The sequence below is a fragment of the Thalia democratica genome, chromosome 1 (assembly GCF_965202585.1).
Source record: "Thalia democratica chromosome 1, ktThaDemo2.hap1.1, whole genome shotgun sequence".
Classification (NCBI taxonomy): domain Eukaryota; kingdom Metazoa; phylum Chordata; class Thaliacea; order Salpida; family Salpidae; genus Thalia; species Thalia democratica.
The window spans coordinates 21447378-21461125 of NC_139165.1; positions in this window are offsets into that span (position 1 = coordinate 21447378).

Genomic DNA, 13748 nt, shown 5'->3' on the forward strand with positions numbered 1-13748 from the left:
AATGTGCGTAAATAAACGAGAGGTTACTTTACGTGATTTTTTTTTGTGTTAATGTACATCATAAACTTGAATTTTTTCTATATAAGTTTAAAATTTCATTTTTAATTATGAAGCATGTTTTTAACTATATCCAATAAAAATAGATGTATATTCAAACAAATAATGTTCGTTCAAAAGTTCGTTTTAGACTATAGTCAGTAACTATTATAGTTTATTTAGAACGATGATTTATAGATAAAAATTTGCGCAGTTGGTTTAAAGGTTAATATTTTAAATATAATAAAAGTATTTTAGTCCTAAATTTTCAATTTTTTATTTGTTTATAAAATTAAACTTATATGTTTCCATTTAGCATTGCCAAAGGTTGAAAACTGGAAAGAGTATCTGCTTAACATTGTGTATTTTTCTACAAGTTTAGGATGACTCATACTACTTTCTGATCACACATGCTCCAATTTTCGTTTGAAGAGTGTTCTCTGTTACTGTAAACAAAAAACGTTTATACAGACATGTCAGTCACTCTGATACTCACCATATTTCAATCTTACTTAAACTTTTCGTATCTCCTCGGACTAAATCACTATTTTTACCTGTAAACTTTACAAATATTTAATAACCCTTCTATAAAAGCTTAGGTTGACTAAAGCTAGTAAAATTTGTAATTAAAAACTAACGTAATTTATATATTTTTAAAAGAAACAAAAATGCTTAGATGTTGAGATAACTTATCTACATCAAAAGCACACGATCTGAATCATAACATTTAACGTTAAATTTCCTGTAAATTAAAAAATAGTCTTAAAAATATACTTTCTCTTAAACAACTAAATAAGTATATTAAGGTAAAAACGTTTGCAATATATGAAAAAAAAAACTATTGTGAAGCGATAAAAACAATTAACAGTTATTCTTTTTATAGCAAATTTTATTTTTTCAGTTTAAAATGTTTTTATTTGATATTTTTAAAAAGTCAAACATAACGTTTTTTTTGTCAAAGTTAAATTTATACTAAAAATAAAACGATTGTTGTAACAAAAGGCTTTTAAATAATCAGTTTGCATTTCGAATTGACCTTTTCATTATAAGCTTAGTAAGCTTTCCGAACCTTTCTAATAAATCTTATTACAAATAATAAATTATAACGGTGAAGTTAGACTATTGGATCTTGAAAGTTATATTAACGCCTAAATCTTTTGCTCATTTAAGCCTTTTCTATTAATCATTTAATTATTGTTAAAATTAATAGTGAAGAATTTATTTTTACAACCCATGGTTTTATTAGTTTCAAAGTCTTATTTTGGTAAATCAGACTAATAAAACCATATAATTATCAAATATAAAGCAGGATTTTAATAATTGTACTTAGTGTTTTCCATTCAATATTAATTTGAATGGTTGCATTTAAAAACCACAGTAGAAAAAAATATTCTAAAACTAATTTAAAAATAAATTTTACAAAAGTTCTTTGTATAACTTCGTTTAAGTCTGACAGTTTTAGTTGCAGGAATGTCTTATAGTAAATAATATAAATTAAGTTTATAATTAATACCTTTAATTATTTTTACAGAAGTTTATTAAAGTTTTTCTAAAATGGCTCCTTCTCAAAAATCCAGAAAAAAGATAACGGAAAAGAATATTAAGCAAAGGAAGAATAGCATTGTAAGTTTTTATTAATTAGTTTTATTAACCAGTTCTATTTTTTTTATCAATTTAAAAGCTTATAGGAAAATTTTTTTTTTCGGCTGTAAACTTTGACTTATAATTTAATTAAGTTTTATAAAGTTTCTGAAATTTTTTCTTTGTTAATCACGTTTTAAGCATTAATAGTAATTTAAAACCGTATTATTTTATGTTATTAAGTGTTAGATTTGATTTTTTTTCATAATATCAACAATTTGATAAAATAATGCTATTATTAACTATATTTTATCATTTTCTTGTGTTCCGTTTGTAAAAACCAAATTTTTCATTGTAAATTAAATTTTTGTAATTTTTTTCTATACTTGATTTTATAAAATCGAAATATAATTTTCTACAAAGGTAATTTAGCATAGACTAACTAGTTATCAATTATTTGCAAACTATGAATAATTTAATTTAAATTAAGAACCGGTTAGGACTTCATTTTAAATCAAGCTAGAATTAGTCAAAAAATTTCATACATTAAAACTTTAAACACTTAAAAAATGTAATACAATTTTAATATATATTTAATTTATTATTATCAAAATAGGTTTGTTAAGGCTTTTTATCAATTTCATGCCTAAAAATAATTTAAGTTTAATAGTTAACATAAACTTATTATACAAATTTTACATTTAAAAAATCATTACAAAATGATTAATTGTATTTAAACAAGCGACATTAAATAGATAAATTATTGATAAAACCCAAACTTTAAAAAATAAGTTTTAATAGATATTAAAGTTTATAATCTGATAATTTAAAAACCTTTTGCTTTTTGTGCAATAAACTTTTTTTTCTTTAAGTTGAAAATCATTTATAAATTCTTAAGTAACTAATAAAGAATAAAATAAAAAAAGAGAACATTAAAGTGTTATTAGTAAAATAGTCACTGATTTATATTACACATTTTTAGTTCTACTTTAAATTTGTTTCTACATGTTGATGTTTACGTTATTTTATTAATTGAAATGATTTTAATACTTGTAGACTTTACGGCTACTAAAATTTTTAAATATTTAAATCTTAAATTAAATTTTAAAATATTTAAGATGTTTGTAATTCAACTAAAAAATTAAAAGCATAAAAACTCAAGTATATGGAAGCTTGTTAAGAAATAAATAAGCAACATTAAGATAGAGTTAATTACAAATAATTGGTCATGTTATAATAATGTAAACATTTAAAAGTTAATTAAGTTTTATTGTTAATAAAAGTTTAGTAAAGGACTATTAAAAGAGTTTAATTTTTTTAATTATTTTCCTTCTAACTTCTCGAAAATAAATACAAAATTGATTTTGTTTTGCTTTATGAAACTTTTAATAGCTTAAATTTTCATTAATATCATAATAAATAAAATGAAGAGAGTGAAAAATTTAAAACTCATTTTTGTTTGTTGAAATTAAATTAATTTATTAAGACTTTAAAAAAGTTATGTTTTAATTTGTTATACGTTTTGATTTATTATTAGATTATTTTCGTGTTTTTATACCATATGAATGTTAAACTCTTATACTTAAATTTCTATACTTGCAAATAGATGTGTACCTAAGCTTTAATTTTTACAATTATAAAAAAAAATTGTAGATTTTTAATTTTTGTAATTATAAACTTGGCAATAGTTTAAAAAGATCCTCCACTTTAATTAGTTTTGCCCTTTACTCTTTGACTACTGTTTTACTTATTCTGCCCTCACTAATTATTACCCCTTATAACTAACACCTCTACCAAGGTGCCTTGTCGTCCACTCTGGAAAATCAAGATTCATATACCTAAGATAAAAATTATATGAAGTTGATTTTAAAATACCATTGATTGTTTTTGAAAACTTTCTAAACTTGTTGACAAAATATTTAAAATAAATTTATTAAAAACTAAAACTTTTCATAATTTTCCATAAAAAACGCTTTATATATACTTTTAAATACATTTTAGGATTGGATTCCGATCTCCCAAGACTTAGTTGATGCCGCCTTCGGAACAAGCAATGGATTCTGGCTCGCCCACAAACATCGCAGGACTGACAAGTGGAATAACTGGCAATACAAATACACGAGTCCTGCAGGCAAGAAACTCAGGTTTGTTGAACTTCCTTATTAAAATTTTTGTTTATAGTTTTCTAGAAAAAAACTTTTAAGATGAGAATTAAATAAAAACTAAAATATATAACAACGAGACCAGTATGTCTAGGGACATTTTATTTTATTTTTTTCATACACATATAGTGTTAGAAGTTGAGCTTTAAAGGTAGAGATGTTGATTACATTTTTCTTCTTAAGTCTACGCTTTCTATTTTATATGAAGTAAAATAATTAAATTTTTCAGATTATAAACTTTTGGACTAAAAAATTTTGGTTAATTATTTATCTTACTGTCAATTAACTGAAATCCTGTTAGTTATAGTCGTATGCGCCTATACGCTAATGAAATTTGTTTTTTTTTATTCTAGGTATTAAAAAAAAGGTAATTAATACGTTGGTTACGGTCATGTTCAACTTTATCAGATATTCAGATTGTCTATTTAAATAAAATCCTACAACATTACGTTAGTCAACAGAATGACTACCCTGAATAATTTTTTTCTATGAAAAACCCAACAAGCATAAAATTTTTACTGAAGAGTTGTAATATTAATTATTAAACCAAACAGTTTTCCTATTTATGGTAGCATTTTTTTTGGGTCGGTATCAGTTATAAGGTTTTGGAAATTTTTGTTTATAACATCATGCAAGTTAAGTAAAGTGATGATTCAGCATTGTGTTAAATACATAACACTTATTCCTAACCAGACTTAATCAAATATATAAAAAAAACCAAAAAACATAATTAAACCTTAAACTTTGAAAGTGTAAGAAATTATCCAATCAGAATAGCCATTGATTTGCAGCTGACGCGTTTTTTTTTTACGTCACTTATGTTTTTATAGTAAATACTTGTATCCATTGTAATTTAGTTTTAAAGTCCCACTTTTGAAATTCGTCTTGAGATACGTTTGTGTTTGTCAAGTAACTTATTCATTTATTTACTTATTTTATAATTAATTTTTTTATTACAACTAATTTCTGATACATTGATCCACAAACAAAAATTTTGGTAAGTTTAATGCAAACGGTGTAACTCTTGAGCCCACCTTTTTTCCAAAAATTAAATCGTTCAATGTCAAATCCTGTGATGCACTTCAATAAAAACTGACAACGCTTGAGCGACTTAACCTACCATATAAACATTTATATCAAGATTCCACTTCCCACCAAAGAAAAAGTTCGTAGTAAATAAATATTAAATATTAGCCGAATTGATTATTTACTCATACCCTATAGTTCTAAATCACAACAAAGTACCAATTCAATTTTTTTTCTTTTACGACATAAACTTAGTGTATCAAGTGTTAATACAAGTGTTTTATCTGTTTACGTGTAGACCATGTAAATTAATTGAAAGATATTGCATGTCTGAAATTAATTTATATCAGAAATTGTTTAGTTTCAATTGTTTGCTTGATCATAAATATCTACTTTTAAACGATTTATAAAAAACATTCGAAGTTTACTTTTATGTACTATAAGTACGAACGTACTATAAACTTTTAACAAGCATATTTAATCACAGGTCCTTGAAAAAAGTGAAAAAGGATGTTCATCTTGCACAAATTTATAAAGACAACCTGAAGTGTTACAATAATGATTTAACCATGAAACCAAATGCAGTGAAAAGATCAGGTCTGATCAACGAGACAGGAAACGGTGTCGAACAAAACGGTGTTACTAGACGCAACCAAAACCAAATTAACGATTTAGTTGTTCAAGAAGGCATGGAAGTTGAAAATCTAACTGCAGAAGGTCTAACTGCAGATCAGGTTGCTAACAATGATGGCAATGATGATCATCAAGATTCTGACATCTCATCAGTTGCTACCGTCAGTGAGGCTGGTTTAGTAGCTAACAGGAAAAGAAAACCAATCGTGTTGAAGCTTAGGCCTATAAAGAATAGAAAGAAGTCATCTTATGAAGTTGTTTCTGCTTCGGACGACGAAAAAATTGCGGACGATGGAGTTGAAGAAGCTCAACAATACCTTCATCGACAAGCTGGGAACGGGCATGACTCAGGTTTAGAAGGTCACAATGAGCCAGGAAGGCGTGGAGTCATCGATCAGCAAATAGCTGAACAGCAGAACAGTAGCGCTGGAAGAAGCAGAAGAAAGAAAAGACGAACAAAGTTTTTTGGGTTAGTTTAAGTTGCGCTAAAACTAAAAGTTTGTACTTGTTTTTTCTTTTAGACCCTTTTAAAGTCTAAGTGAAGTAAAAACCTTAGTTAGTTTACTTATTTTAAAAGGTTTAGTCTTATTAAAGAGTAAATGCTTTAAGAGTAACTTTGTATAAATCACCGTATTAATGTGCAACATATTAGAGATTACTTAAATAAATAATATTACTAAGCAACAACCAAAATGCTGCGGCAATCAATGCAATGCAAGCGGAATTTAATGATTCAAATGTAAATGAGTTGGTAGGAAATGATCTGGAACGCGTTAAAAATGCTAATACAATAGGGATGGTCAACGTACGGCCCGCAGAGTGAAAATGACCGGCCTCCAACCGTTTTTTAAACTTTAATGGGAAACGGGCCGCAAATGAAAATGATCGGCCCGCAAGCGAGTGATAAACCCGCAAAGGGTCAATATTACAAAGTTTTTTAAAACTTTGCGTCATATTTATACAAATCAAAACTGTAAGAATTTGACTTTAAAAACATGCTAAAAATGACTTTGTAAAATAATGTGTACTAATAAATATACCATTTTTGCCTAATATTTTGTGTTGTTCTAACTTAGTTGGAATATCGTTTTGTCAAATTACCCCTAGCAAAGTGTTTTTAAGTACGATATTTTACATACGTACCTTTGTCAACTACAATGTCAATTGTATTTATAGACATTGCTTTAATATCTGACATGTTTCAATATATATCTAAGTTTTCAGACTTAAGAAAGATTAGTGAATTTTAATGATTCAAAAACGCTATCCACTGTATCAATATAACTAGATTCCGACCGGATCCGAAACTTATATTTTAATTAGAATCTGACCGGATCCGGATCTCGTCTTAAAATTAGTATTCAGTCGAATTCAGATCTAAAAAGTCATTATTCGACTAGATCCAGTAAATAACTAATTAAAAATGCTCCGGCCAGCAAAAGACTAAACATTTCCGGATCCGGCCCGTTGATCAAAAAAAGTTGCTAAGTCCTATAATAGAAGGTTCAATATTTGTAAAACATTAATTTTGAAATAACATCCATTTCTGCAATAAAAAAATGATAACTTAAATAATAAATAGTTAATAATTTGTTTAGACATCAAAATTCTTAATGTAATGAAATCGATGTACAACATATTTTTTATTACCTTTGCTTCTTGTTTAAACATACATTTAAGGAAAAGACAATCTTAGTCTGATACAATAAAAAAAACTCATTTAAATTTAACTCAGTTTTGTTCTGGGAACAAGCAAACTAATGCTTGTCAAGAAAGATACATATGATACTAGTCTCATATAATAAGCCATTAAAAGAATTGTTGATGGAACTTTTCTCAGGAACAAGCAACATCTTGCTGAAACTGATTCCATGCAAATGGAAAGTCCAAATGTGAACCGAGCAAACGAAAAAAATGTTGAAAATAATGAAGCAAGGTTTAACGTTTAAACAATATAAAGCTTAAAACTGAAATATTTTGTATAATATAAACAACTGTAAACCTACTTATTGTAAGTTTAAAACATTAAGACCCTGCAAAAACTGCTATCTAATATAATATGATATTTTGTTCATAAAAATACTAGCTGTACCTAGTATGAATAATTAACCATTCAATAAAAGTAAGCGATATTTATCACGCAGTTACAATCATAGAGATGCGGACAATGTTTCAACCCAAGCTGATCAAGAAGTTCCAAGTGTGATCCAGCATTTACCAAACGAACCAGCTGAGACTCTAGGAAGGTAAAACATGTTTACTGTGTTTACTTGAAATAACACGTTTTACACGACACAAGAAAACAAAACTCTTAGTTTTAGTATTATAAAATTCTTTAGATCACAAAACTTTAAATAAAAAGTTATTTTTTAAGAAAAAAATTTTCATAGGTTTTAATTTTGAAAATTTAAATGTCAATACAAACATACTTTAGCCTAGTGAGTCACGATTAGCTGATCAAAAAAAAGCAAGTTAATTTTCACACAGTTACTATCATAACGATGCGGTCAGAATGCAAGCTGATACTCAGCAAGAAGCTCCTAATGTAAGCCAGCCAGAACCACAGGAACTGGTAGTAGTAGAGAACACGGTAGAACGTCGTGTTACAAGGTTTGATATGTATTTTAGTTTTACTATTTAAAATAAATATGCTTCATACGACACAGTAAAACAAAACTGTTATTGATATAAATATTACAAACAGACTAAATATGTTGCAAAAAGTTTAATTGCATTAATGTAAATATTTACTAAAACTAAGTTTATTTAAGTAATACTATAACTTAAAATTAAGTTTGATACCTAAAAGTATAAATTTGCAGTATTCTCTAAGTTTATACGTGTCTGGATGTAAAAAAAGTGTTTCTCATATAAACTACATATATTACAAAAGTGTATAAACTTTACCATTTAGTACTTTTTTTTTGAAGAACGATTGTATTTATTTTCTGCTTTACCACTGTAACGTAGACTGTAATGTATTTACTTTATTTGCGGTTCGTCATTAAACTACTAATTCGTCTTTTTATGTTGCTTATCTGTGTAATGTTTCATTTGATCATTTAATATGGTTTAACGTCTAGTTTAGTATTATAATGTAATTTATTAATTGATACTACGTTTCAACAAGTTTAACTCAATTTTTCTGACATGAAAACCTTAAATTATTTCAGATCACCTCCAGCAAACAATCTGGTGTTTCTGGACCCTCTCAACGTCCCAAATCAACCCTCCGGACAAAATTATGATCCGGCATATCTGTCCCTCCTTTACGACTCTCTCATGGCGTCCATAAGAAGAAAAGGAAGCATGGCCAACTACCGCAACAACTACCACCTGCTGAGTCACATTGTAGCCACCAATTTCCACCAGAACCCTGGCTTACGCAACTTGCCAAACGACCACAGTGAAGAACGTAGGGTTCTGTTTGCCCCCATTTTCAGGGACTCGTGGAACAAAAAGGGCTTAAAAGGGTAATTTTTAATCGCGTACTGCTCATTCTACTGAGTTTTTTTTATTTTGCTTTTATAAGCCTTTTAAGTGATGCTGATAGCTTGCCTAATAATTATAACGATAAGCGACATGACTTTATTTACGTTTATATAAAGGCACAATTTTGATATAAGAATTTTATAGTGGTTAATTGTGTATTTTCTAAAAAGGTTAATTTAAGCATTTGTGAGCCTTTTAATAGATTATTGATTTTTTTCTAGACCATTTTTCTGTTTAGAGGTTTAAATAGTTTGTTACGTTCGTGATAACAGAATCTGAATAATGTTGATTGCTAATAAGGTCATCTTTTAATTGATTATTAATACTTTTTTTTCTTTTTGACAAAATGTCGCTGTTTTAGTTTTTGAAGGTTACTTAGAAAAAAAAGTTGTTACGTAGTATGAATTCTCAAGTACAAAAATTTATTGTCGATGTTTATAATATTCGTATTTTCTAATAAAAAATGAACTTAAAAATAAAGTTATTTGTAGTCAAACTATAGTTACACTTGCATTTTGTTAAGAATAGTTTAAAACTGTTAGTTTGTTTTTACCAAAATAGACTGTCGTCCATTTATATGTGTTATTTTTGTATTGTTTAAGCTAGGAGAATAAAAACTAGTACGAACTATACTATAAGTTTTTTTTCATCTACGTTTAATATTTTACTATCTTAGCAGAATAACAAATACATAATAATAAATAAAAGCTCTATATATACATGTTCTTTCCATAAACTAAGTTTCACTTTTTTAGCAACTTATTGTTATATTCTAATTATACGCTACTCGCTCAAGTTATGGTAAATAAGAAAAAGAAAATAATACTTTTTTTTTTTGTGATAAATGTTCTACTCGAGTGGCTTATATTTAGATTAAAGCTTTTCGAAAGAATCGATCTGTAAAATATATCATGAATCGGTTTCAAATAACTTTTAAAGCAGTTCAAGGACTTAAAATTTACACAAAAGAAAATTTGTTTTAACAAGTATGTTATAAGGTACAACAAAATTAAAAAACTTACTCTATTAATTCTTAAGTTTTTAGGGAATATGTACCCTTCTTTGGACAACTGTAATATCAGTACACACTACACAGTTCAAATTACAGTTTCTTAAATTTTTATCATGTGGCCCTATTTATTGAAATAAAAATAAATAATTGGCCCCCTCTGACAAAACTTCTCAAAAAACTACCACCATATATGCATAAAACTGTTTTTTTTTGTTAATTAAACTATTTTTTTGCTTTTCAACATCAAATCAAAAATATCTAGTGTAAGTTATAAAATATTGGTTCCCCCTTTTACAGCTGATACCCCTTTAAAATTTCAAAACTTTCCTACATTAAGTTGCAAAAATATCCCTAAATGCGTTTAAACTTTTTTTCCTCGTCATTATCGACTTCAAGATATAAGATAAAAGTTTCAAAGTGTTGCCTCATGCCCCCCTTCCCTTTTTAATCCATTTGCTTCTCTAAGGGGGCCATATGGCCAACTTTGGGCAACCCAGGTCTAAACTCTAAAGAAATTAAAAAAGGTTTTATAAAAAAAGGTGGTAATAAAAATAAAAAATAAAGTAAGAAGTCTATGGAGATTAAAACTGGGGATTTTACAGAGTGACCCTAGTAAATGTCTTTTACGTTTTTAATTTTGAAAAAAAGATTATATTTTATTAATACTTTTTACTTTTTTTACTGTTAACATTAAAAAAGCTACCTGTTCAAATGATTTAAACAACTTATTGTTTTAATAAAAAAAATTTATACCAATTTAAATTTCTTTGTTACATGACTAAATTAACAACAAATTAAACTAACCTATGTTTAGTTTTATGCAGTAAAATAACTAAAATAGGCACACACTTGCCCTAAGCTCTACTTAAAACTATTTAAATTAAGTTTTAGTTTTAGTGCACTCTATTTTTTTTTAATTGATTCTAATTTTTTTTAAATAATTTTTAGCATCAGAGCCGTTATAAATAACAATAAATTAAATGTAGTTCATTAAAAACTTTATTTTTTGCTTTTGTGTGGAAAAAATAAACGCTAGATAATCTAAGTTAATGAAACTGTAGTATTTACAACCGCTGTATTTACGCAACACACAAATCCTGGCAGTTATGCTAAAATTGAATTGTAGCTTACTTTTAGCTAAAGCGCTGTAGTGTTTTTTTGGTAAAGAGCAACAATAAAGAAATATATATAATTACCATGTAGAAAACCATAAATTAAATTTTTTTTTAGATTTTGTTTGGTGTATACCAGGGTTTCCAAAAATCATTTTCTAAATCGCCCCCTTTTCAGAAACTTGAAAAATAATCGCCCCCCACGATTTTATAAAGTAGTTTTTCTCTTGAGTACAAACTTTTAAGCCGAAAAAGTTGTAAACGAAGTGTAATTTAGTCTGGTACTTCTTATGCACGCACTTTTGGGCTGTGTCCAAAGTAGTTTACAGGGCTTGAGAAAATAAGTTACATTTGTTTTCTTTTAAGCCCAGTAAAGTGTATTAAAATACTTAATTATAAAAAACCTTGTTTAATCTGTAATCAATCCTGTTTAGATATGAATTGTTTTGAAACTAATGAAACTTTTAGGGTAGTGGTGGAAAACTTTTGTAGTCAGCAATTCATATTTACTAAAAAATCTTTTCTAGTTTCAACTCGTTAAAAAAATGTAATGACGGGCTGCATAATTTAAAAAAATAACGTATAAGAAAATTAAAAAACTCGAGCAAAATTGTAATAAAATGATGTAGTACTATTTTGATTTAGGAAATATTATTGTGAACTGAAAACCAAATTGAAAGTGTATTTCAAAAAACCAAGTTTTGTTTATTTTGCACAATAGTTTTCAAGTTACTTATCGGGTCGAAATTTGACTGGATCTGGATCGTATGTTACCCATCTGAAATCTTAACTGAAACCTGACATTATAATAATCTCCCATATAACGAATTTCGGACATTAATAAGTTAATACTAAGTAACTTATTTTATCTGCACAAAATACTTAAAATATTTTATAAATAGGCACATTCTAAAATTACTATACCAGAGATTAAAATACTATAAAAGAATGAACAATTTATTTTACACATAATAAAATAAATCTCAAAACAAATTTTCTTATCAAGTTTGAGGAAGTTTGACCGACTGGTTGATTATTTCACATGAAAAGTTGTTTCATCAACAGCTTCAGTTAATGCAGTAGAATTATTATTTTCAATGCTAAGATATATTATAAGCAAATTAGTTGTAAAATTAAAATTTTAGTTTTAAACTTTTTAAACTATATGTTCTGTAGTAGAATACCATTAAATAGTATTTGAATTGAAATAACCTTTAGGAAACTAAACCTTAATTTTATCATTTTCTTTTGTCCTAATTTAAATTCAAAAAATAAATCAAAAGTTTTACAGTTAATTCTGTGAACAGAAAGTAATCGATTAAAAAATTGTTTTAATTAGGTTAAAATTTTGTTTTGTAGCTCTAGCAGTCTATTTGATGGCTTATTTGATACTGTTAAAATTTATTTTTTTTCTCTAGTTATTAGCCTTTAACAATTTACTAGAAGAAAATAATGAAAAACTAAAATTAGAGTTAAACTATTAAAATAAACAACACATTCTAATAGCTAATATATTAAAAATTAAGATAAAACCTAAAACAGCTGTATTAATAATTTAAAATTCCCTAATATATTGATTTTTTAACAATAATAAATCAAGTTAGAAAATAAAATTTAGTTTAAGAATGTTTTAAATGAAAAGTTAAAAGTCATATCAAATATAGAAAACCAAAAAAAAAAATTTGAATTAAAAACTTTAATGGTCATAAAATCTTTTTATTAATACAGATTAAACAAGTAATAATAAAAATATGTCAAATAAATTTTTTTCAAACAAATACTTTAATCACTGTGATACAAAAACTTTTAGTGTAATGTAAAACGACGAATACAAACTACAAAACTAAGCAGATCAAAATAAAACTATTAACAGATTTAAAAAATAAACCATTTAATAAATACAGTAGACTTCCGTCTGAGTTCGCACTTTGAACTAAACCAAAAAGTGCAAACGCAACAATTATTACCATTTATTTTTACAAAATGATAAATTAGAAAATGGTATATGTAATAGCTTTATGAAAAAACATGAAATCAACTAAAACATAAAACAAACATTCAGCAAAAAATAGATCTATATAAGCTATTAAATATTATGTAGTTTTTGTTATATTAATACTTAGTTAATAATAGACTATATTTAATTAAAATTTTAGAAAATATAAATTTACACTTTTTTTGGTAAAAAGTTCAAACTCAATCGGAAGTCTACCGTAATTAATATTTATAAGGCATTATGCAAACCTGTTGTAGAATAAAGAACCCAAAAATTTTGTTTTTATAAAAAGAATACTGAAATACAATACAAACCAGGTTAAATAAGGAGTATTTTAAAAGATCAAATAAAATTTAAAAACTTCTATAAAACAGTGTCTGCTACTGAAGTCTAATTTAATGTGAAGGATAAGGTTCATGACTGCTAGCAAGTTTTTCTAATTTGATTCTTAATCAGTAAAATTAAGCCTTCTTTACAAATATATAGATTAGATCTTTTGCTCAAGATGTTGATAACTGAACTGAAGCTTTCTCAACAACATAGCTAGATATAAAAAACAATCTGAATTCCTCTCAAATGATTGGAAACTTTCGCCTTAGTTTTCGTAGATTGCAAAAGCTTTCATATCGTTCTTTGGAAAAATTTACTTTAAGTTCAAGGTCAGTTTGTAAGTCTGAGAAGGTTTCCTGAAATTCGTT